The sequence below is a fragment of the Schistocerca americana genome, chromosome 7, assembly GCF_021461395.2.
Source record: "Schistocerca americana isolate TAMUIC-IGC-003095 chromosome 7, iqSchAmer2.1, whole genome shotgun sequence".
Lineage (NCBI taxonomy): Eukaryota > Metazoa > Arthropoda > Insecta > Orthoptera > Acrididae > Schistocerca > Schistocerca americana.
In genome coordinates this window covers 43,825,778-43,851,407 of record NC_060125.1, presented here as the reverse complement: position 1 = coordinate 43,851,407, position 25,630 = coordinate 43,825,778, and the positions used below count along the sequence as shown (strand labels likewise).

Here is a 25,630-nt window from a genome sequence, read left to right as displayed (position 1 = left end):
TGAAGTAGTTTCTTCTTGTAGTAGAGACTTTGCCTTTGATTTAAGCTTTAATCCCTCTAACTGCTGTCGTGTGATGCTGAGAAGCTTCGCTTTTATTTTGCGAATTTGCTCTAGATGAGTAGTAGCTACGTTGTGTTTGTCATGTAGTTCTCGCAATACTGTATAGCAAAATTCGATTGTCTTTTTGCCATCTCTAGTTTTTTGAAAACTGTATGATTTTAAGGTTTGCCTAAGTTTAGGTTTGGCAAACTTGACCCACCATTCGATTTTAGATCCGTATTTATGCACTGATTTCAAACATGCCGTCCATGTGGCTTTGACCCACTCTTCTAGTTCGTCATCATTGAGATGGGCAATGTTAAGCATCCACTGATTACGGTAAAGTTTCGTAGGTTGCTTTGCTAAATTGATAGTCACAGAAAACCCACAGTGATCCGAGCAGTATGTCGGGATTACTTCCACGTCCAACACGTTATGACTTAGATTCTCCGACACATACTGCCTATCTATCCGACTGCATGTCGAAGTGAAATGCGTGAATTTGACGAGCGTAGGGAATTTGACTTCCCATGCATCTTTGTACTTCATGTTTTTGATTAAGTCATGCAGCTCCTTGGAGTAGTTAAAATGCGGTACCTGATCTTTCCTGTTAACTACACAATTGAAGTCGCCACCAATTATTACAGACGCAGGATTTTTCCTCAGCAAGTAGATTATGTCTTCCTTGAAGAATTGAGCTCTCGCAGTTCTGTTGGTGGTACCGGACGGTGCATAAACATTTACAACAGTGACATCAAATATTTGACAACTTAGGCCTCTTCCTGTAACTAGTTTATCCAACAACATTACCGGTATACCTTCACGAGTTAAAATTGCGGTTCCTGTATTTGCGTCCGGTAGGACATTATAAAATACTTGAAAACCGGGCACGGTGAAATCAGTGAATAACACTTCTTGCAACAAAACAACATCCGCCTCTGTTTCATAGATAAATTGTTTTAACACAACTTGTTTCAAATCTGACATTATCCTGTTAACGTTAATAGTTAATATTTTATAAGCTTGACTCATCCGAGAAGGTTAATGGTCATGAATGGACGTCAAAGTAGAGTGAGTACAAAATCCGAGATTTACACTTCGCCCAATGTGTACAATGTATTTTAGGGGAAGATGAGCCAGTCGGAAATCCGCTGCTACTTCACTACTGTTTGTGAAGCTGCGGAGGCTGTATGTCTATCTTTGCCAGTGTCTTGATCTACACTGACTGACACTTCAGGATGTCCAACTCCTTTACGGTCAGGTGATTTTTGCCGTTGTGTGCTCCCGTTGCGTTTCGCCTGCGCCCTGCCGACGTTGACGTTTGGCTGCGGCTTCAGGCGGCGCCGCTGTGTGTCTTGCGCGGTTCCGGCTGTATTTGGAATGCCTGTCCCTTGTGCAGGTCCCTCTTGTTTTTGGGCAGCACTGTGGGGGTCATGTAAGTCGTGAACGTGATCACTACTACCGACTTGATCAACAAGTTGCACCGTAGTGCCTTGTTCTACCGTAGGCGAGGAAGGGCTTTCAGTATGTTGAGCACATTCCTGATTCGTATTTTCGGGTCCCTCTGGAATTGATGCCTGCATGGCTGCCTCGGCCGGTTCCATTTCAGCGACTGCATCATTAGCTGATAATGGAACATTGTCATTGGGTTGGCCTGATGATTCCGCCTCCATTGCAATGGCTGATTCCAGTGCTGGTTCATTACTGGCTTTTTGCTTTTGCACAGAGTGGGTGTGACCGGAACCTTCCTCATCTGAAGAAATATCGGCTGAGTCCCGAGGACGCTTATTGCCGGAGGCACTACGGTCACTAGCAGCAGGGGCAGATTGCTCCTCTACAATAGGCATTATCATTGCACTGTCATTCACTAAAGTGGGATCTTGCACGGTATCGGAATTCAGAGAGACAACGGGCTGTTCTCCATTACGTCGCATCAGGACATCACTAAATGTAAGCCGCTGTCGCTGTTGCAAATTGTTTTTTAAAACAAACATGCGACGGGGACAATCCTGCCTCAGGTGACCACTCTCGTTACAAATATGGCACGTGGGAATTTGTCCGGTATAGGTAACTAGCCCTTTGTATCCACTCACCATTATGTGCGACGGGATATTAACCTTTACTCCCATTTCAACGGATCGTACCCCGCTATAACACTGCAACTTATGTTCCCTGGACCACATTTCATTTCTAACAGACCTGACGTCACCGTACTTCGACAAAACCTCCTTCAGGTAGCAATTTTCAACTTCAGGTGGGAGATTGAAAACTCGGACTTTTTCAACTCTACATCAGCATTTGAAATAGTAACGATACTCACAGTTCCGTTCCGATGGCGAAATTCAATGCGTCCCCCGAATTTCAGCAGCAGTCGCTCCATAATAATAGGATTGTGCAGCTTGACGAAGAAACAGTATTGTTCCAAATCGTAATAGGCAGTGTGGACCTGTTCTGTAGTTATACCGAGGACGTCGACAATCCATTCGTGGATCTCTAGTGAGCTTGGTTGCAGAGCACGGGTTGACTTATCAAATTCAAATTTCAGGGTATTCTTCCTGGGACACTGACGAGACATATCGCTAATTAACCCTTAACGGGCTATCAGCATCGAACGTTAACACGAAAGACACAACAACACGCAGGCACAGAACAGTAATACGACACGCGACGGACACAAACACCACTTGTAAACAATCGCTAGCTTGGCGGAGCGGACGTGACCTCCTCACACTAGCGCGTCTCAAGCGCAACTGACACTGAGCTAAAGAGGCGCGGCCTAGCGCACTTTTCGGGTACTTTATTCTTATGGACTAGTGAATCGGAGCCCTTCAGCTGGAAACGCACCGCATTAGCGACCATTATTTGCATTTAGTTAGCACAGCTGCTGCTGTCTTACACATCTCACACGATATCGATGTACGCCTAAAACTCCAAATCAACACATTTAATTCATTTCAGAGTTACTTTCAGCTTCAAAAACCATTCCTCTGATATTCATACGAAGCTAGGCATCGTCGTAACCCGTTACGTTCATTACGCAAGGCTCACGAGAGGGGCGCAGGTTGCATCCGCGTAGACACAAAATTTGGCCGCGTCTGGCATTCCGGTCTCCTCTTCAAGCTCCAAACCTTTGCCCTTCCCATTAACTACGTCCGTCTGATCGGTTCCTTTCTCTCCCGCCGTCCTTCCTATGTCACCATCCATAACACCGATTCCTACACCTTTTTCCCCTCCGCCGGTGTGCCCCAAGGCTCCGTCCTCTCCCCCCTTCTGTACCTTTTGTACACGGCGGACATGCCGCCGCCGTCGCCCCCCGTCCACCTCCTCCAGTTTGCCGATGACACCGCCTTCCTCGCCCTTGCCCCCACCCTGCAACGCTCCCAACGCCTTCTCCAATCCCATCTTGACCGGTTCACCGCTTGGTGCAAACAGTGGTTGCTCAAGGTCAATCCCTCCAAAACCCAGGCGATCATTGTAGGCAAAACCACCCCTTCCTTCCGCCTCCTTGATTTCTATCTCACCGTCTATGGCCGTCCTATCGCCCTCACTCCCACCCTTAAGTACCTTGGCGTCACCCTCGACCGTCGCCTCTCCTGGACTCCCCATCTCCAGACAATCCAAGCCAAGGCATGTTCCCGACTCCGTCTCCTCAAGCTCCTTTCCGGCCGCACGTGGGGTCTGGACCCCTCCACGATCCTCCACACCTATAAATCCCTCATCCGCCCTATCCTTTGTTACGCCCATCCAGCTTGGATCTCCGCCCCCCCTACCTTCTATAAATCCCTCCAAATCCTTGAACGCCATGCTCTCCGCCTTGCCTATCGCATCCGTCTCCCCTCCCCCATGCGGATCCTGTATGATCTCATCCCCTTCCCCCACCTCCTCCTTTTCCTTGAAAGGATACGTATCCTGTACACCTCACGTAAACTTGATCCTCCTCACCCGCTCATTTCCCCGATCCTCTCCCACCCCCGCCTGCTGCCGCGCCTGTATTCCCACGTCCCACCCGGTCTCCATCTCTCCACCCTCCATACCCTCTCCCAAGGTGGCTTCCGCCAGCTCCCTCTCCCTGATGATGTCCTCGTCCCCTCCATCTACCCCTCCTATCAACTTTGACCCTGCCCCGCCCCCCACCTCCCGTGTCCTTTCCTTTCGGCACCCTCCCTCCCTTCTCTTCTCTTCCCTTCTTTTTCCATCTCCCTGTCCCCTCCCTTCCCCCTCTTCCCCCGGGCTTCCTCTCCCCCTTCCTCCCTCCCCCCTATCTCCCCTGCCCTTGGCATCTCTGCTCTCCCCTCTCGCTCTCCCACTGCCCTTCCTCCTCCTCCTCTCTTGGCAGGTCCCCGGACTCGCACACGTATAGTGAACATTCGCGCGCCGGAGATCGTCGCCTTTTGTGTCTTGTGTGTGTGACGTCGTATAGTGTTTTTGGTGTCCGCCGTCCCACTCCTACGTTCACTTGTGCCGTCGGACTCATCAGTGTTTTGTGCGCCGTGCCAACGTGTTTTCAGTGTTGTTATCGTCACATGTGAATGACTCCGTGTTTTTTATGTCTCTGTGCCCTCTCTCTTTTGCCCGTCACTTTGTTCATTGTCATTCGCCATGTTTTATACTCTTGTAAAACGCTATGGCTGAAGAGCGGCGTAGTGTGCCGCTGCCAGCCTACCTGAGTTGTACAGGTTTTAAAATAACAATAAAGTAAAAAAAAAAAAAAGCGGTACAGCGTAGGGTGGGAGGCGGCAGTCTGAATTATATTTTTTACATGTGTTTTTCAAATATCACAGAGCCTCTCGCGAGCGTCGTCGTCGACGCCGCCGCTTCTGCAGAAGTAGCAAATCGCCATCGTAGCAAATGCGGCGAGGGATGCCCTGCCTTCGATTTCGAATGCACAAAGTGTGTGGTCTTGATTTCCAATCTCTACTTGGTCGGTCTCGTAAAGGCTTGAATGTAACGAATGGGTGGGAAGCAGCAAGAGGCAGCGGCTGTGTAGAACGAAAACACAATTCCTCAGCGGTATGAGCGTTTCGACATGACACGAATGTAAGGAATACTTATGTATAAAATATTCTCGGTATTCTTGCCGCGTCAGTTCTAGATAAAATCTCGAGCTTTCGACGATTACCTCCATCGTCATCGTCAGGAGCTGACTGTCTCTACTGCTGCTATGGTAGCCTCTATATAGCCCGAAGGCGGCTTCTGATTGGTCGGATTCTGATTGGTCGGCGATTACGTGCTGCTGTCTCAGACGGTGTCACTGTGTGCGCCGGTGGCGCCACCGCTTCCGTTTAAACGTAAACCTTGGAAGGAACGTCTCTGCTGCTTCTCTGCATCAAGTGCTCGTTTCCACGCACAGCTCAGATGGTATCCGCTATCGCGGTTAAAGTTCTTTTGGCTCATTCTGATTTCAACAGCCTCCTTAATAACAGAATCCCAGTACGTGGAGGCATGGGACAGAATTTTAGTTTCATCGAACAATATTTTGTGTTTGTTCGTGAGGCTGTGCTCCGCAATTGCCGATTTCTCAAGCTCTCTATTTTTAATGTGGCGTTGGTGTTCTGCACAGCGGTCGGAAACGGTACGAATAGTCTGACCTACATAATTGCTTCCACACTCACAGGGTATATTATAAACACCGGGGACCCTGAGGTCGAGATTGTCCTTAACAGGGCGCATCATCTCCTTAATTTTCTTAGGAGGACGAAAAATCGGTCTAATACCACGTCTACGCAGGACTCTTCCTATTTTGCTGGAAATTGCGCCACAAAAAGGAAGAACCGCAATCGGTGTTTCATCCTGTGAGGTTGCAGCATTATCACGTTTCCTTCTTTTGGAGAACACTGCCTTTATATCGCGTGCACTATAGCCGTTCTTTCGGAACACGTTCTTTAGGTGATTAATCTCGAACCTTAAGTGGTCCTCGTCAGAAACAGTTTTGGCTCTATGTACCAACGTGTTCAAAACGGCTCTCTTCTGAGCAGGGTGATGGAAACTCTGTGCGTTAAGGTATAAATCGGTATGCGTCGGCTTACGGTATACAGAGTGGCCAAGACGCCCGTCCGTCTGTCGTTGTACTAAAACGTCTAAGAAAGGCAGTCTCCCTTCCTTCTCCGTCTCGACAGCGAACTGGATGTTCGAATGGATGCTGTTCATGTGTTCAATGAATTCTTTAAGAGCTTCTTCGCCGTGTGGCCAGATCATAAATGTATCGTCAACGTAACGATAAAATAAGGACGGACGGAGGGGAGCCGAATTTAGTGCACGTTCTTCAAAATTCTCCATAAAAAAGTTAGCCAATGATGGAGACAACGGAGAGCCCATTGCCATACCGCCTGTCATTTCATAAAATTTATTACCATACAAGAAGTAGGTGGTCGTCATCACGTGCCGGAACAATTTTATAGTTTCAGGAGGAAAGAGATCCGCCAGCATTTTCAAAGTGTCCTCCACAGGAACTTTTGTGAACAACGACACCACATCCAGGCTGACTAAGATGTCATTTGGACCAACTCTAATATCTTTGATTTTCTCAATGAACATCTGGGAGTTTTTGATGTGATGTTCACACCGGCCAACTATAGGAGTCATCAACTTTGTTAAGTATTTGGCCAGCTTATAAGTAGGAGAACCAATTGCACTGACAATAGGTCTCATGGGAACATTATCCTTATGGAGCTTCGGTAGTCCATACAACCTAGGCGGTCGAGGAGCTCGGACTCTGAGATTCTTGTATGGTAATAAATTTTATGAAATGACAGACGGTATGGCAATGGGCTCTCCGACGGTGGGGGTGGATGGCGACAGTAGGAACGTGGGCCTCCACGGCCTCAGACAAGGTCCGCTGGAGAAAGGAGGCGGCATGGGTGACATCGTCAGGGTGGTGGTAGGTGAGAGGGTGGCTATCGACCTGGGTGGAAAGGGTATCCCGGTAGGCATTCCAGTCGGCTCGGGAATAGTCGTGGACATACTTAGGGGGAGGGTCAGTACGAGGGTCGGGGCGAGGGCGACGACCGTCTGAAACGGTGAGGAGGACAGGGAGATGGTCGCTACCAATAGGCTCCAGGAGATCCACCGTTAGGCGGCCAAGGAGGTTGGGGGAGGAGAGGATAACATCAGGAGTGGAGTTGGATTCAGGACGGGTATGCCGGGGGATGGGGACGAGGTCACCTTGAAGGGTGGAGAGGAACCGATGCCATCGCCGTAACTGGGCAGCGGAACGACTATGGATGTTGAGGTCGGCGGCGATCACGTAGGAGGAAAAGGTACGATCGACGTGGGAGAGGAAGTCGAAGGGAATAGGAGTGTTGGGGCGGACATAGATGGTGGCGCAGGTAACGGTAAGGCCGGGGAAGAAGAGACTAAGGATCAGGTGTTCGGTGGGGTCGGGAAGGAGAGGTTGGAGCCGAACGGGGATCTGGCGGTGGTGACCAATGGCAACTCCGCCACGCGCAATCGGGAGGGGATTATCGGAGTGGTGGAGGAGGTAGGGCGAAGTGTGAATGGTGTGGTGGGGTTGGAGGAAGGTTTCATTAAGGAGGAAGGCATCCACGCGGTGGGTGGCAAGGGTGGGCAGAAAGAGGTTCCTGTTGGCAGGTAGGGAGCGGATGTTGTTGAAAAGGATACGTTGCTGTCGCGCCATGATAGGGATTTAGACGAGGGTGTCGAGGCGGGAGAAGGTGAAATGGGCCTGGTTGTTGGAGTAGGTGGCGGACATCTTGAGTTGGAATATGGAACGGGCGGCGAGGGAGATCTGTTGGAGGGTGTGTGGGCGCTGAAAGGGATGAACATTCTGGAGGACGATGGTAAGGAACCTGATGATGTCCTCAGCGGTGGGGGGGGGACGAAGGGAATTGCCAGGAGGGGTGGGGGCGTCCAGGGGACGGACAGGGACGGTGAGTTCAGGAGTGGTTGGAGGGGGTCCGGCTTTACACTTTTGGGAGTAGGTGGGATGGGGGAGATTGCAGGTATTGCAGGAAGGAGGGGATTGGAGGTTGGGGCACTGCCTGAGGAAGTGCGCTTGCCGACAATGCGGGCAGGTGGGGGCCTCGCGGCACTCAGCTGTGGGGTGCGCGTTATAGCGTAGACACCTCTGGCAGCGCAGGGATTGAGAAGGGGAGCGGGAGGGGTCGACCTTGTACCGCTGGTTAAAAAGGAGGGCACCCTCCTTCAGGAGACGGTCAATGGAGGGGGCGTGCTCAGAAAAAACCCGCATAAGGCGGGTGGGGCCGGCAGCGTTATGTATGCGGCGAACCGCACGCACCTCCAAATGGGGATGCGCCTGGAGCTCCGCCAACACCTCCTCCTCCGCGATCACTGGACTAAGCCGAGTGATCACGGCGGTGAGAGTTGGCGGGCGACGCGGAGGTTGGGGTTGGCGGGAGGGAGGTGGTGAAGGAGCTGGGGTGAGAGAGGCATGAGGGTCAAAGCGGGTGACAGGGATGCGGGAAAGGAGGGAGGTGTGGAGGGTTGGGCTGGGGGAGGAGATGAGGACCGAATCTCGGCGAGGAGTGAGGAGGGAGATGGGGGCACCAGGACAATGCTGGCGAAGGAAGAGGGTGAGGTTCCGGGCTTCAAGGAGAGAGGGATCAGGACGGGAGAGGAGGTAGCGGTAGGAGGAAGGGGGAGAGGAGGAGGATGAGGGGGCAGGGACAGGCGGGGAGACTTCCATGGCATCATGGGTGGGGGAAGGAGGACGAGGCGCAGCCTTTTTGGAAGCAGAGGAAGCAGGAGGGCCACCGGGGCGCTTGACGGCGGTGGAGGAGGTGTGGGGGATGGGAACAACGGGAATGTGGCGGGGAGGGGCAGGTCCCGGGGCCGGAGTCGGCGCCGGAGATGGTGACGGTGACGGTGAAGGCGAAGGCGACGGCGACGATGACGATGACGGTGGCAGTGGCGGCGGTGATGGCGAAGGTGACGGGGAGAGCTGGGCGTGGGCAGTGGCCCGACGGGCCACCACCCGAGCCGGAGCTGCAGTGACAGGCTGGGGGAGTGGGGGGAAGGGATCAGAACGAGAGGAGCGGGAGGAAGAAGCGGGAGAGGGGGCGACAAAGATAGAGGGTGAAGGGAGAGTGAGGAGAGGTGGAATGGAAGGAGGGGGGTGGGACTGGGCACACCAAGTTATAGTGGTGGAGGCGGCGGAAGGGGAGGCATAGACAATGGCGGTGGTGGTAGTAGTGACAGTGGTGGTGGGGGCGGACATGACGGGAGAGAGAAACAAGAACGAACAGAACGAAGAGGAGAGGACAGAAACTGGGGACAGACAAAGACGAAGACGGATGAAGACGAAGACGGCCGTAGACCAGGGTCAGGACGGCGGCGATGGCGGCAACCAGGCGGCACCGGATGGCGGCGGCGGCGGCGGCGGCGGCGAGCCCCGGCAGGCGGCGACGGCGGCGGCGGCGTCAGCGGCGTCGGCGGCGGCGAGGACCGGAAGGCGGCGACCAAGCGGCGGCGGCGGCGGCGGCGGCAAGCAGACGATACGGCAGGAATCTTCCACGTCGAAGGCGCACCCTGAGAGTAGCCCAGGCAGTGAAACTCTTCGATGAAGAAGAGAGGGAATCCAACCCTCGAATGATGGCTGTACCGCTTTGGAAAATGCTTTATGTGCGACATTCGCCTCAATCACATCTGAGAGTAATTCTAAATAAAACACCTGTTGCTAATTGTTCGCCGTTCCAGATACTGCTTGCTATACGGCCACGACGCGCAACTGATTTCGAAAATTCGTTTGCCTCCTGTGAGGATCGAACTCACGACCCCTGGTTTACTAGACCAGTGCTCTGCCACTGAGCTAAAGAGGCGCGGCCTAGCGGTAGTTTTGCGTACTTCGTGCTTACGCTCGTCTGGATCATCAGGCTTAAGCTGACAACACTTCATATTACCGACTAATATTTGCAGCTATGGCGCACCATTACTGCTTGGCTACACATCTCACACGTAACCGATGTGCTCTCCAACCAACACCACTTACATTTCAGAACATGTCTTTGGCACATGTCTACGAAATCACCTTCACCTTCAGATACACTTTCCTTGCGACTGATGGAGACGTAGGCAAAGTTTTAAGTTGCTATTTCCATTACGTCACATTGATCAGAGAAACGGTAATTTACATCTGCAGCGGAACAAAATTACGTTCCGCCCAGCGTGGGGCTCGAACCCACGACCCTGAGATTAAGAGTCTCATGCTCTACCGACTGAGCTAGCCGGGCTGCGTCGGTGACTACGTGTCGGGTCGCACGACACACAGTTCTCGTTTGGGTGGGGTGGTCCCATACAGAATCTCTCCATGCTGCCTAATGTTTTCCTAGCGTCACACACGTCACGTACTTCAGTTTTATTTCATAATCATTTCTGAGAGGTACAGGAATTGCATGAAAACCTGCAGCGCTAGTGGTGTCAAAATTAACACACATATTTGATTTGACTCAGAAGCCGAACGGGTTACTTTCCGACGCTGTCTTAGATGCGCAAATGCCAGCCAAAACTCGCGGTGACGGCACTCAGCCGACCATTTCGCTAGATAACACCGTTCTGGCTGGGTGTGTATCAAGCTCAAGTGCATCTCCAAGCAGGAAATGGACAACAGCAACATTCAGACGATTTCGTACTGCTCAATAGCTACACTAAAACGGTGTGTTTCTTTTGCAGAATTGGAAAAACACGACCGTGACAGGATTCGAACCTGCAATCTTCGGATCCGAAGTCCGACGCCTTATCCATTTTTATTTTTTTTTTTTTTTTTTTTTGCGCCTAGAACCTTTTTTTTTTTTTTTTTTTTTTTTTTTGTCCAATGTCAGGCTTACCACCTTTGCTGACATGCATGTTGTTGTACTATCGCATAAATAGTGTCTACAAAGTCCATATGTTGACAAATAGTGGCTAATTAGAAAATTAATTAAGGAAATGAATAAAACTGAAAACTCCCAAATGAAAGACATGAAGACATTGCGGATAGTACAAATACAAAAGAAACATGCTCCTTTAGCAATGAAATGAAATTCGTGTCGGGGGCGACACCTGCTCACGACCCGACGTTCGATAGAGCAAGAGAGCCATCTATCGACTCGTTCTCCAGACGTTGGTGTAAGACTGGGTCGTCTTCTCGAAATTAACTAAAGGTCCGTAAGTGTGATCGATGTCTACCTCGGCTTTTTCGTCTATCTCATCTCTCACCCGTCACACCCCATCTGGCCGGCGGGTCGGTAAATGTAAGTCGCAAGTAATTAGCGAAGTCTTGTCTATATTTCTTATGCTGTTGCAGCTTCGTGTGTCCATCCAGGAGAAAATGCCAAAAATCAATTTTGTCCTTTTCCGATTCGTTATACACGTAGCCCACCACCATTCCCCGCACCCATGTCACTGCATTGGTTTTTTGGACCGGGAAATAATATTCTTGGGGGAAAAAAAGTGTGTCTGATGAAATTGTGTGAGGGGCGGAGCGTAACAGGAACGCCAATATCTGTTGTGCCAAGTGCCACACTGGAGCCGTCCCACTACATGTTAAACGATGTTCATCAGTGTCCACTGTTGCGCAGCCTAAACATAGTGGAGTGTCTGGCAAATGAATCGCGTGCCGCCGTTGATTCGTTGCGAACTTCCTATTTATCACCACATACCATGTTGAGCGTACCGACGCTGGGAGGTAAACGTTCCGTATAACGCGCCATATCTGTCGCCAGTTCTTGTCTGGGTACTTATTTTCCAGGGTATTCCTGGGGCACCGGCGCAGTAAGAGTTGGTATACGTCTCGCGTCTTCGGTAGTCGTGTTGTTGGGAAGGAATCTCTGACATAGCTAAGCTCCAAAAAAAAAGACTTGAAATGTGACAGCTTCGGTGAAATATGGCCCACATCGACTGGGGGCAGCATTGAAGTGGGCGCTAGTACATCGGCCAACGCACCCGAGATATTGCGAAATTGACCGCGCCACTGTCGGAAAATCGTACTGACGAATAACGCCCGTGCCTTTTCATATACGTTCACTAGACCAAGTCCACCCTCTCCAGGTGGTAGCGTAAGCGTTGTGTATCGGATCTTAAACAGGTGTCCCACACTCACGTAGGTTCCGAAAGTTGCTTGTATCCGTGATGCCATTGTGCGCGTTAAAGGCAGGACATGCGCTACGTGAGTGAGTCTCGGTGCTAGGTATACGTTAACATAGGTCACCCTCTGAATCATATCCAACGCTCTTAATTTCTGTAACAGCACCATTGTCCGCATCAGCCTCAATATGCGTCGGTAGTTATCCGCTGCTGTCCGCTGCACATCCGTGTGGAACGTAATACCTAGGCATTTTATGGTCTTAACCAAGATGAGCGGGCCTTCCTCCCCCGGTTGTAATCCTCGACCGACATTCATGCAGCGTGTTTTGTGTAGATTAAGCACGCTTCCTGCCGCCATCCCATATCACTGTATCCACGCCAACGCCGTACGTACTTCTTCGCCTGTCCGTGCCACCAGCATCATATCGTCAGCATAAGCGCGGCAATGAAAGGTCAGTTGTGGCAACGGCACTCCCTCCAACCGTCTTCGGAGACCATATAGACAGGGTTCCAAAGCCATTGCATACAAAAATATCGAAAGGGGGCAACCTTGACGAACTGATCTTGAAATAACAATGTAGTCAGTGCCCCGCCCATTCACCGAGACCTTTGATCGTACGCCGTGTAACAGTCGCATGATCACTAGGATGAAGGCCTGTGGGATTCCCAATCTGCCCATCACCGCATGCAAAAAGGTATGATCCACTCTGTCGAATGCATGATCGAAGTCAATAGCGACGAGTGCCCCACGCACTCGGCATGCCGCTGCTAATGCGATGATATCTCGGTAGTCACTGAGCGCCGTATGTACGTTGCTCTTACCGCCGAGGCAAGTTTGATCTATGAGGAGTCTATCAGAAAGTGAAGACCGCAGGCGAGCCCCAAGGATGCGCGCGAAAATCTAATAGTCGCAGTTCAAGAGAGTGAGTGGTCTATAATCTCCTGGATTTCTGCCACCGCGTGGTTTGGGTATTGGGATGATGATACCCTCCGTGAATTCGGCAGGTATCTCAGTCTGCGGTAACAGGAGTTCGTTGTACATCTGAATCCAGGTTCGTCCCATGAGGTATGCAAAGGCGCGGTAAAATTCAATTGGGAAGCCGTCCTGTCCTGGGGACTTGTTCGGAGCCCCCCTGGCAATTGCGTCTGTCAGCTCGTCCTCTGTTATCGCTGTGATGAAAGTCTCTGCATCCAGTGGTGGTCCTCTATCTGGCATTTCCGAGATGACATCATGTAGTGTCTCGTGGTTCACATGTACAGGTCCATATAACTGGCGGAAATAGTCGTTAAACACATGCGCAATATCACGCTGGTGCACAACTTGCTGGCCAGTTTCAGAGATTAGTTCCCTGATCAATGTCCTGCGTCGTCGTTGGCGTTCACGTACCACGTGGTGCATGGAGGGGGTTTCGGCAGCAACTGTGTCCGCCAATCTCGCCCGGACCATTATACCTTCCATTCTTAGTCTCGTCAGCTGTAATAACTTGGCTTTTATCCTGCGCATGGCCGTGTGCCTTTCCGGCGATGGTTGTTGGGTCATCAGCTCCCTCAGGGATGTAAAATAAAAATCAGCCGTTGTGCGGGTCCACTGCGATTTGTCCTGCCCGTATCGTATCAACGTTCTCCGTAACATTGGTTTTGCGCATTTAATCCACCACTGGAGAACCGAGGTGTATGCTCGTTGGCGGCGAACGCAGGTCTCCCAGGACGCCTCTATCGACCGGTGACATTCAGTGTCACGTAAAAGTGCACAGTTCATTTTCCAGTGACCTTTACTCCGCCATATCTTCTGACGCGTTAGTGAAATCGTACAGACGTACGCCATATGATCCGTAAAAGCCGCTGGCCAGATTTCGGCATCCAGTATCATCGTCCGTAGAGCTCGTGTCACGTACACTCTATCAAGTCTACTCGCCGAGTGTCCCGTGACAAACGTATAACCCTGTCTGTCACCATGCTGCAGTTCCCAGGTATCCAGAAGCGCCATTTCGGTAATCAACGCACGCAGTTCCATGCATGGCACATAATGAGGTACTTGGTCCTTTTTGTCGACGACACAATTAAAGTCGCCGCCCACTATATAGTTATCAAAGCGTCCAGCGAACAACGGTGCTATCTCTTCGGTGTAAAAAGTCGCCCTTTCTCTTCGTTTTGTGGAGCCAGATGGTGCGTATAAATTGATGAAACGAACGCCGTCGACAGTGATCGCTATGCCGCGTGCCGAAGGGAGAGACCTGACGTCCTCCACTCCTATTCCTTCCCTGGTGAGAATCGCCACACCGCATCCACTTTCATCGTGCACTGAATAATGTGCCTCGTAACCGTAGAACTCTGGCGGCGATGTGAAACGCACTTCTTGTAGGAGTACAATATCCACGTCCGCAGCGCGTAACGTATCTTTCAGCATTTGAATTTTAAGCGGTGTCCGTATGCCATTAATGTTTATCGTGGCAATGCGGTACGCCTGGCTTGTGTTCATCAGTTGTAGGGCGGTGTCATTAAGCGTCCATCCGCACCCCCGGCGCTCCTCAACACACTAAGTTGGTCAACATTTCCCGACCCCTCCCGGCCTCTGGCCAGGACTGTCCTCAATCGTCGCGTTCGTATTTTCATCCTGTTCCTGTTGGTCCATTTCTTGCGCCCAGTCCCCCAGGATATTTCCGGAACTGGTCGAAGGATGGAAGGTAACGTTGTCATCGCTCTGATGTTGGACAGTTGTCATCTCCACTTCCGCCTTCCGGTCACCAGAAGAAGAGTTCAAGTTATCGTCGCTGTGTAGTTCCTGCATCGTCATCTCGGTATCTGTTGAACCCACTGGTCTCAGGTCGATACTGTCGTTGTCGTCCACTTTCCCCTCGGGACTATGGCTATCGTCAGCAGAAGTCAGTCGACGCTTCTTTCTTCTCTTCGGCGAACGCTGTTTCCGTTGCCTTGCTTCCGCATCGGCTGTTGGGGTTGCGCATCCTCCGTCTTGGGCCTGGCCTATCACGCTCTCGGTAGAAGCACTGGCAGCCACCACGGATGAGCCTGGAGCGGCCGTCAGCTGCATCTCTTGTGTGGTGTCCTGTGTCTGCTGTGGTGGAACCGGTGGTCGGAGTTCCAGCCCGTTGGTGTCCATGTTCTCTATAGGGGGCAGCTGCTGGTGCCCACCGGAAGTCTCCCTCACATCGCTTCTCAGGGCTTCCACAAAGGTCAACGGTAAGACAGTCGCCGGTTGTGGCGCCTGAACGTCATCCCGTGGAGTTTGCACTAAACGTCGCTGGAGGCATTCCGAGCGGACGTGACCTTCTTTCCCGCACCCCGAGCAAGTGCGAGGTTGCCCATCATAGATTATAATCGCTCGACAACCTCCTATGTACAAATAAGAGGGGACGTGCTTGCGCAGTTCTATCCGTATTTGTCTCACCCCATTTAAAACGGGGTACGTGGTAAAACTCGTCCATTTTTCGGCCACATGGGATAGAACTGTACCGTATGGTCGAAAGACGTCGGTAACAAGTTCAGACGGGACCTCAAACGGAAGTTCCAAGACTCGTATAGTGCGGATCCCCATTCCCGCGTGATCGACTGTAACCGCACCAACATTCCCGTCGGCATGACAGAAACGATACCCGTTCGGTGATCGTTGTAGAAGTCTTTCGCAAGCAGCCTCGTCAACAAGCTTGACATAGACGATGCTTGAAACGAGCGATAAATTGATTCCCACGAGTTCCTGTGGATCGATTTTTACCTCTTCTCTGAAGAAACGTTCAATCTCGTGTGCCTTTGGTCGTGTATAGTCGTTCGCAAAACTGAACTTCAAAGTCGTTTTTCTGTACGATTGTGCCATCTCGTTCTAGACTCACCGCACACGCGAAGCTGCTCCGGCGTAAATAAACAGGCGCGCGCACCACAGCGCGGCCGGCAGGCAACACGGTCCGCACTGTGTCACTGCCGAAGGCAGACTGTCCATTAGGCCACACGGTCACTGGCCGCGAAGTATTCCTTACATTCGTGTCATCTCGAAACGCTCATACCGCTGAGGAATTGTGTTTTCGTTCTACACAGCCGCTGCCTCTTGCTGCTTCCCACCCATTCGTTACATTCAAACCCTTAAGAGGCCGACCAACTAGAGATTGGGAATCAAGACCACACACTTTGTGCATTCGAAATCGAAGGCAGGGCGTCCCTCGCCGCATTTGCTACGATGGCGATTTGCTACTTCTGCAGAAGCGGCGGCGACGACGACAATCACATCTGAGAGTAATTCTAAATAAAACACCTGTTGCTAATTGTTCGTCGTTCCAGATACTGCTTGCTATACGGCCACGACGCGCAACAGATTTCGAAAATTCTTTTGCCTCCTGTGAGGATCGAACTCACGACCCGTGGTTTACTAGACCAGTGCTCTGCCACTGAGCTAAAGAGGCGCGGCCTAGCGGTAGTTTTGCGTACTTCGTGCTTCCGCTCGTCTGGATCATCAGGCTTAAGCTGACAACACTTCATATTACCGACTAATATTTGCAGCTATGGCGCACCATTACTGCTTGGCTACACATCTCACACGTAACCGATGTGCTCTCCAACCAATACCACTTACATTTCAGAACATGTCTTTCACACATGTCTACGAAATCACCTTCACCTTTAGATACAGTTTCCTTGCGAATGATGGAGACGTAGGCAAAGTTTTAAGTTGCTATTTCCATTACGTCACATTGATCAGAAAAACGGTAATTTACATCTGCAGCGGAACAAAATTACGTTCCGCCCAGCGTGGGGCTCGAACCCACGACCCTGAGATTAAGAGTCTCATGCTCTACCGACAGAGCTAGCCGGGCTGCGTCGGTGACTACGTGTCGGGTCGCACGACACACAGTTCTCGTTTGGGTGGGGTGGTCCCATACAGAATCTCTCCATGCTGCCTAATGTTTTCCTAGCGTCACACACGTCACGTACTTCAGTTTTATTTCATAATCATTTCTGAGAGGTACAGGAATTGCATGAAAACCTGCAGCGCTAGTGGTGTCAAAATTAACACACATATTTGATTTGACTCAGAAGCCGAACGGGTTACTTTCCGACGCTGTCTTAGATGCGCAAATGCCAGCCAAAACTCGCGGTGACGGCACTCAGCCGACCATTTCGCTAGATAACACCGTTCTGGCTGTGTGTGTATCAAGCTCAAGTGCATCTCCAAGCAGGAAATGGACAACAGCAACATTCAGACGATTTCGTACTGCTCAATAGCTACACTAAAACGGTGTGTTTCTTTTGCAGAATTGGAAAAACACGACCGTGACAGGATTCGAACCTGCAATCTTCGGATCCGAAGTCCGACGCCTTATCCATTAGGCCACCTTTTTTTTTTTTTTTTTTTATTTCCGTTGATGCTTAACTTCGGTGATCGGACGAGAACGTTTTTTTATTTTTTTAATTTTTTTTGTTTGTTTATTTTCTCTCTTTTTTTTTTTTTTTTTAACTAAATATACTTTCTTGTAAGATCAGGCCAGGGTGGCTACGGAGGCAAAGTAGGCAGGGGTCGCAATCCGAGGCCTGGCCACAGTGTCTCCGGCGCCCTCCCAACCCGAGAAACGTGGAATAACGGAAAGAGTGATGTGTCGTGCTCCTTTTAATAATGTGTGACAGAGCATTTTTTTTTTTTTTTTTTTGTTTTTAATTGTAATGATCCAGGGCAGGTCGGCGGTGGCGCGGTGGGCAGGGGTCGAATCCCGATGCCTGGCCACGACGTCTCCCCCTCCCTGCACTGGAGCACAGTGGCACTACTACGATGTAATTGTCCTTGGATCGGAGTCCTATAATACTCATATGTGGACATGCTTCTTAGGAATCGTTGTCCATCCAAACAGGTAAAAGTTTAACAGGAAGGCAAAATAACTGAAAACTAGCCAGAATGTCTTTCCTATCAGGAAGGTAGATCAGTATGCCCCTATACCGGTGCCATTAGTGAATCTGGCACAGGAGCGATCAATAGAAATGGCAACTTACCCAACCCCCTGTTTTTCGAAAACAATACTAAGCATATTCGCAAAGTCCCTCTTAAGATGTGGGAAAGATTGCTGCGTCCAGTACTCATGAACCATGTAACCAGTAAACGAAATAAAATCACCATCAACCACTGCAAAAATGTAACGGCCAAGAAGCCACATAATGGTGTTGTTCTTGGTCCGGGGATAAAAAACCGTGTCCGGCCAGCAGAGAATATCAGTTGTAAATGTCGATTCCGAGCTCCTGGTGAGTAAAGCCAATTGTCGGCGCAGCCAGTACCACATGCGAAGACGGTCAGCGCAGGTAAATCGGTGTTGGAGTGTATCAACACAACCACACGTGTGACAAAGCGGAGAGACACTTAAACCTATACGATGAAGTCGTTCGTTCGTAGGAATCAGCTTATTAACTACCTTATACCATAGGGAGGCAACAGTTGCAGAATGAACGGGTAAGCTAATATTCGTCCATAGGTTACGCCATTTAAAGCGGGGATACTGCAAAACAACCGGGTTGGATGAAGAAGACCTGTGCCATTTTTCAAGCAGTGTTCGCGTAGTAAAAACAGGACGACGTTGTAAGTGGAGATCTAGATAACTAATCTCAATATAGAAGTCCCGAACATGCCGTAGCTTCGCATTTAGAGGCCCAACGTGAATTGGCGGTGACAAGCTCGCAGGACGAACGACATGGAATAATCGCGAAGTAACAGTCGGGGACTCAGAAAATAAAAGATGGAGGGTTCGCTTAACATAAAGGGCAGCAGCCTTGACACGGACATCGGTGAACGACAATCCGCCCTCAAGTCGCGGCTTCGTAAGAACATCACAACGTAATTTAAAAATGTGCCCCCGCCAAATATATCTGTTAATAAGCTGGACCATTTTTGCATCCTGCATTCTGGGAAGCGGAAACAACTGAGCAACGCAATATACTTTACATAAAACATAAGTGTCTAATACACGCTTTTTTTGCAGCAGCGGTATCGAACGCCATGTGTGTTCTAATAAAACACCTTGAAGCTTGGAAATGGCCACTTGCCAATTTTTCGCAGCCATACGAAGAGGACACCGTTCAAGATAGATACCTAAATGTGTATGATGTTCAACAGCCGTAACCCACGGAACAACCACATGTTCAAAGCCCCGCAAATTCAGAAGTTTGCTTTTACGGGGGTTGAGACGAGAACCTGAGGCCGCAGAAAATTTATCTAGTTCCATTTTCAACGGCGGCACTTCTGCGGTGGAACGAAGCAAAACAACCAAATCATCAGCATAAGCTGTTGCTGTCTGGGTAACCCCAGAGATCGTAAGACCACGAAGTGTCGAGTTGAGACGTGTGAGGAGTGGTTGAAGGGAGAGAGCATAAAGGGTCATGGATAAAGGGCTACCTTGCGGGACGCCACGTTTAATATCAATGACCTTCGTCAGCTGTCCATTAATGTCAATCTTAGCAGAAATGCCAGTCGTCATATTCTTAAGAACCAGCAGCGCCTTTTCATTAAAACCGAGTCGGCGCAGCAGAAGCTCTAAAAACGAATGGGACACACGATCAAAAGCCTTACTAAAATCAACAAATAAAAGCGCACAGGAAATATTGGTGACAGCGACAATCGACACAATATCACGATACCCCGCCAGAGGCGTCAAGATGGAGCGCCCCGGAAAGCAGCTTTGACAAGGAGTTATCACAGGGGTAAGCAAGAGGGATAGACGTGCATTAACAGCCCTAGCAGCCGTCTTATAATCAAAATTTAAAAGGATTAAAGGACGAAAGTCACTAGCTGTCTTCAAACCAGCAGATTTCGGTATCAGGACAACCGTACCTCTCTTGAAATCGGCTGGAATTGTGTCACCATTCAAAATTTCATTTACTATATCCGTAAAAACAGGCCCTATAATAGTCCAAAAGCGAACAAAAAACTCCTTAGGAAGGCCATCCGGACCAGGAGATTTGTGAGATGGTGAACAAGCAATGAAAGCTGAAATTTCGTCGGCAGTAAAAGGAGCTAAAAATTCCATATTATGGTCCTCTGTTAAAACTGATGGGATAGCAGTTAAAATCTCGTCAACATCAAGCGGATCAGAATCAGCCACAGCATATAAGGTCTCTTAGTAGCAGGTAAGTTCATGGGTTATTTGATTCTGTAAGGTAAGCCGGCGACCATCAGCTGCCATAAGGCCGTCAATCAATACACGTCGACGGTTCTTGTGGTGACTAATCAGATGGTACATGGAAGTCATTTCATGTGCTAAGGTGGACGGCGGTTTAGATTTAATCTTCAATCCTTCCATCTGAAGCCGTTTAATACTAAGGAGCTTGGCTTTAATTTTCCGAATCTCAGAAAGGTGGGCACATGTCATTCGAGAAGTATCATAAAGTTCGCGAAGCACCGAATAATAATACTCAAAAGTCAGTTTCAGATCTCGCGCTCTATTATAACTGTAGGACATTAAAGTGCGACGTAGTTTTGGCTTCGCACAGTGGATCCACCAGTGAAGCTTAGACGGATAGTATCGCAGAGAACGTAAACACATGTCCCACGCCGTCTGTATTAGAGGTTCGATGTCAGGGTCATCGAGCAAGGAGACATTTAATTTCCACAGCGGCCGATAAAGTTTAAGAGGCTGACGCTCCAAATTAATTATAACCGCAAGGGCACAATGATCCGAAAACTGGCTGGAATAACATCTACATTTAAAACAGAACCACTAAGGGGATCAGAAATATACAATCGGTCCAGTCGACTACTTGACGTGGCAGTAAAAAATGTTAATTTAACTAAAGTGGGGTGTTTAACCTCCCACGCATCACGTAGTCGTAGTTGACGTACAAGAGAATGTAGCTCGAAACAATAATTAAAATGAGGGGATTGGTCCTTAGCTTGTAATACACAATTAAAATCACCCCCCAATATCAAAGTCGCAGGATTTTTGCGTAAAAGATAAATCAGATCCTCTTTATAAAAACGAGACCTTTCCTGCCGTTTGCTGGAACCAGAGGGGGCGTAAATATTAATCAAGGTTGTGTCAAATAACCGACAACCAATACCCCTTCCCGAGTCTAAGAGCTCAATTTCGGTAACGGGGATACCGTCACGAATTAGCAAGGCAGTACCTGTGGAAAACTCAGGCGCAAAATTTATAATAGTGCGAAAGCCAGGAACAAACAGGTGTGCAACGGAGACTTCCTGCAGGAAAACAACATCAGCTGCAGAGTCATAAATGAACTGCTGCAGAGACGCTAACTTCAGAGCAGATTGAATGCTATTTATATTTAAGGTAATAAACGTGTAAGCCTGCAACATCAACCAAAAAAGGGAAAATGAACCCTAATTACACCACATTAGAAGCAACTACATCCAGATCATCAACATCAGACATGGCAGAGGGTGATTGCCCGGAATCAACGGAATCAGAGTCATCCTTTGCATGCTTGTGTTTTTTCCGCACCGCGTGAAGATTGGGGGGCACTTTCACCCGACGGCGTATCTGATTCACACCAGATTCAAGAGCAGGTGGAGTGGGGGGTTCGAGGTCAGGCACGTCAACCAAGGCAGCCGAAGGATTAGCAGGGCGAGAGGAATCAGAAGAAGGAGCAAGCAAGGGGAAAACTGCATCAGGAACATCGGCACCGGCATCAGAAGGTGTAGGTATTGGAAGTGTAGGAGGTGGAGAGATAGGTTTGGAATCCGCTGAAGCGGAGCGCGCAGTTCTAGAAGCGATTTTCCGACAAACAGCTGTCTGCACCGAAGTGTCGTCAACATGTTGTGATGCCTGTGTCGGGGGGGGATGTCAACACCACCTCGACCGAATGTTGAGAGAGAAGCAAAAGTAACATTAAGACAGGAAATTAAACTTCTTCAGTGGTTGGTTGGTTTGTGGTATTAAAGGGACCAGACAAACTTCTTCAGTGCTGCACGTCTTATGCATTAGAATAGTTTTTCCCTAGTATTCTTGTGCTGTGGCATGACTCCCCTTACTTCTTGGGAAAACATGCTTTTTCGGGGCTGTGTTGAGGCCTTCGCGGCTACCGTATCGGTCCCGGGGGCACACCAAGTCCCCACCGTACTTCACCCCCAAACGGCAATCCCCTACTTTGGCAGTCTATCGTGTTCCGTCGATTTCTTATTATTTAGGTATTAACCGATGCCTTGTTTCTGAAACAAAATTTGCATCATATTCCCGAACTTCTTTTTATGGTCTTTGTTCCGGTATATTTTGAAGTATTCATCTTTCATATATTCTCGATATTCTTGTAGATTGTCATTACCTTTGTTGTTGACAGCATAATTGACAAAATTTCCTAATAGCCACAAGATGACATTGTTTTTTGTGGTGGAAAGGAAACTTCTTCTCGGAAGAGTACATCGTGTAGCGTGATCTCAATTCCATCGGTCCGTTTGAGAAAAGCGACTTGCAACACAATGTCATTCCAAATATTCTTGCATCCATTACAGATGAAGCGATGCTTTAAGGAGTCCAAATTGTGACATTTTTGGCACACGTTGGTTGCATGTAGTCCTATTGAATGCAATTTTTCATTGGTACTAATGGTGTTGTTGACAGATCTGTACCATGACGCTTGCACTTCAGTAGTCAGTGTTTTGTTATTTATATTAGTCCATATTTTTGCCCAGTTTTTGTTGGGATACTTCAGTTCCATTTTGTTTTGGTTTTCGCGTGATTGTAATTGCTCTACTATATATTGACTTGTCCTCTTATTTTTGTCTGTCAAAATGCATGTCAAGTAGCTTAATTCTACGTAATAATCCTTAATATGCTTTAGGTTGTAATTTATGTTGTGATCATCTACTGGCGCCTGCATGCTTCCGGGTTTAAGAAGGTCTAATAGAGCGGCTGTTATGCTGTTCGGCTGCGTCTCTATAAGTTTTAGCGTTCTTTTAATGAAGAGGGCAGTGTTTTTCCTCCGAAGGTCTGTCAGCCCTAGACCTCCGTTTTCGGGTCTCGATGTAGTCGTTCCTACTGCTACTCTAAAAATATGGCCTTTCCATACGTATCGACAGATTGTGCTCATTATAGATTTCGCTATGTCTGGAGGTGTTGGTAAAATATGAGCGATATATGCAGCTTTCGAAAGAACTGCACAGTTTATTAGTTTATTTCGTTACTTGATATTTAAGTCTCCCGTTTCGTGAAGTATTAAGCTACCTCTGATTTTTCCTGTTTCCAATTAGCAGCCGTTGTTCTCAAGGGGTAACTGTAAAAAGTTATGCCAAAAGCAGTGTGACGGTCCACCCTGTTTGCCCACGGTAGCTGCACATTGTCGAGACCCTGTAAATTTATAAAGGAACTTTTAGTTTCATTTATCATCGCACCTGTTACCCTACGATAAAGCAATAACTTGTCCGTTAGCTGGGCACAGTCATCATCGCTCCTTAATAGAACTCCCACATCGTCAGCGTATGCATTTGTAACCGTCTTCAGCCCAGCTATTGTTATGCCTTCTAAGGTTGTGTTCAAAAGCCGTAAAAGGGGTTCCAGAGAAACCACATAAAACATCATGGACAGGGGACTTCCCTGAGGAACTCCACTAGATATCAATACTTCATTAGTATATTGTTCATTGATCGAGATTTTGGTTCGTATGCCTCTGACGATGTTCATTAAAACCGCTAAGTTTCCATCATTGAAACCTATGTGTTTCAAGGTTCTGAACAGATATCCGTAGTTGACTCTGTCAAACGCTTTAGCAAAATCAATGAAGACAGTGCCTCCATTCGCTGACGATGATGAGAAAATAGAAATAATGTCTCGATATTCACATACAGTCTTAAAAATGGTACGTCGAGGGAGACACGTCTGGTGGCATCCAATGAATTTTTCTAAAATCGGTCCCATTAGTTCTTTAATTACACGTGCAACTACCTTATAATCTGAGTTCATTAGACTGATCGGCCTCATTTTAGTAATATCTTTCGTGTCCGTACTCCTTCCCTTTGGAAGTAGTACAGTTACACTTTCCTTGAAAGCAGCAGGAATTTCCTCTCCCGTCAAGACGTCATTTACTACTTCCGTGAATTGGGAACCTATTAGGTGCCAAAAGGTCCTACAAAACTCCACAGGCAGGCCGTCTGGCCGGGAGACTTCCGTGAAGGTGAAGATTTGAGTATACCAGAAACCTCGTCATTCGTAATGTCTAACGTTAAACCCCTGTTCTCCTCCTCTGTAACAACCGCCTCTATTCCGGAGTTCTGTAAAAACTCTTGTACTGAGTTGTCGTCAGTAGCATTTCCAGAATATAATTGCTGAAAAAATCTATGTGCTTCATTTAAGATATCCCTTTGTTCTGTCAGGACTCTGTTATTTTCCGTTCTGAGGCTGGCAATAAAATTTCTTCTTCTGTTTTTTGTGTGTTGTATCAAGTGGTAGATGGAGGTGTTTTCTGCCTCCACCGTCGTTCTAATGTGTGATTTGATTTGTAATCCCTCCAAATGTACCCTCTTGATACTTATCATTTTGGTTTTAACGTTTTTAATATTGATAAAGACGTCTTGAGACATTGGTTGGTCGTAAAGGTCTCTTAAGCAAGAGTAGTAAAACTCCATTGTGTGTCTTGACCATATTGCCCTTTCCTTGGCGTAAGATATCAGCGTTGCTCTTATCTTTTTCTTAGCGGCCATAGTCCACCATTCAATAGTTGTTCTATATTTAGTACGCATCCTTAAAACAGACTGCCAAGTTTCTTGCATCTTTAAAGCTAGAGCGTTTTCAGGGAGGATGTTGATATTTAATTTCCATAGTGGGCGACCCCAATATGTCTTTTGCCTGGTTAATTTGATGCTGCACCTCACTCCGAGGTGGTCAGAGAAGGCAGCTGGTATCACCTCGATACTACTGACTTTGGTGGCAAAAGTGGGGGTGACCTATATTCTGTCGATTCTGCTCTGTGTAGCACCAGTGATATATGTGAAGCGAACCAGGGTCGGATATTTTGTTTCCCACGCGTCAAACCACTTCATGTTGGTGACCAACGCCTGCAGTTCTTGGGAGATGTTAAAATTTGGTCTCTGATACTTTTTATTTAAAACGCTATTAAAATCTCCACCAATGACAATTTCTGCAGGGTTTTCTTGGAGTAGAAATAAAATGTCACTTTTAAAAAAGGCTGCCCTCTCACGTCTCGCATTGTTGCCTGAAGGTGCATATAGGTTTATAAAAGTGGTGTTAAAAATTTTGCAGCTAATTCCCCTCCCCGACTCTAAAAGGCACACGTTTGTCATCTCGATCCCTTCTTTAGCAAGGATGGCTGTTCCACACGAGTTTTCTGGAGCCACATTCAACACCTCTTTGTACCCTGAAACAAACTATGCTTTGACATTAACTTCCCGCAGGAATGCGATGTCTGTATCTGACTGATACAGAAAGTCCTTCAGTGTAGCTAACTTTCCTTGACTCTGAATTTTGTTTATGTTGAGGGTGGTCACTTTATATGTATGCTCCACTGTGAGACGCTACAAACCGTAAATGGAGGACATGTTATTGGAGCCGGGTACAATAACTTCTAGTTAGATATACATAGTGTTAGTTTATTTTACTTTTATTCC

General features: G+C 48.5%; 4 non-coding genes across 4 annotated transcripts; all 4 read right to left on the bottom strand.

Annotated features, from left to right (window-relative positions):
• Positions 1 to 9,761: 9,761 nt before the first annotated feature.
• On the bottom strand, positions 9,762 to 9,833 carry Trnat-agu. Its single transcript has one exon. It is a non-coding gene; the product is annotated as a tRNA-Thr (tRNA).
• Positions 9,834 to 10,171: 338 nt separating this feature from the next.
• Positions 10,172 to 10,244, bottom strand: Trnak-cuu. The gene has a single exon. It is a non-coding gene; the product is annotated as a tRNA-Lys (tRNA).
• Positions 10,245 to 16,412: 6,168 nt separating this feature from the next.
• Trnat-agu lies at positions 16,413 to 16,484 on the bottom strand. The gene has a single exon. It is a non-coding gene; the product is annotated as a tRNA-Thr (tRNA).
• A 338-nt stretch (positions 16,485 to 16,822) lies between these two features.
• Trnak-cuu lies at positions 16,823 to 16,895 on the bottom strand. Its single transcript has one exon. It is a non-coding gene; the product is annotated as a tRNA-Lys (tRNA).
• Between the last annotated feature and the right edge of the window lie 8,735 nt (positions 16,896 to 25,630).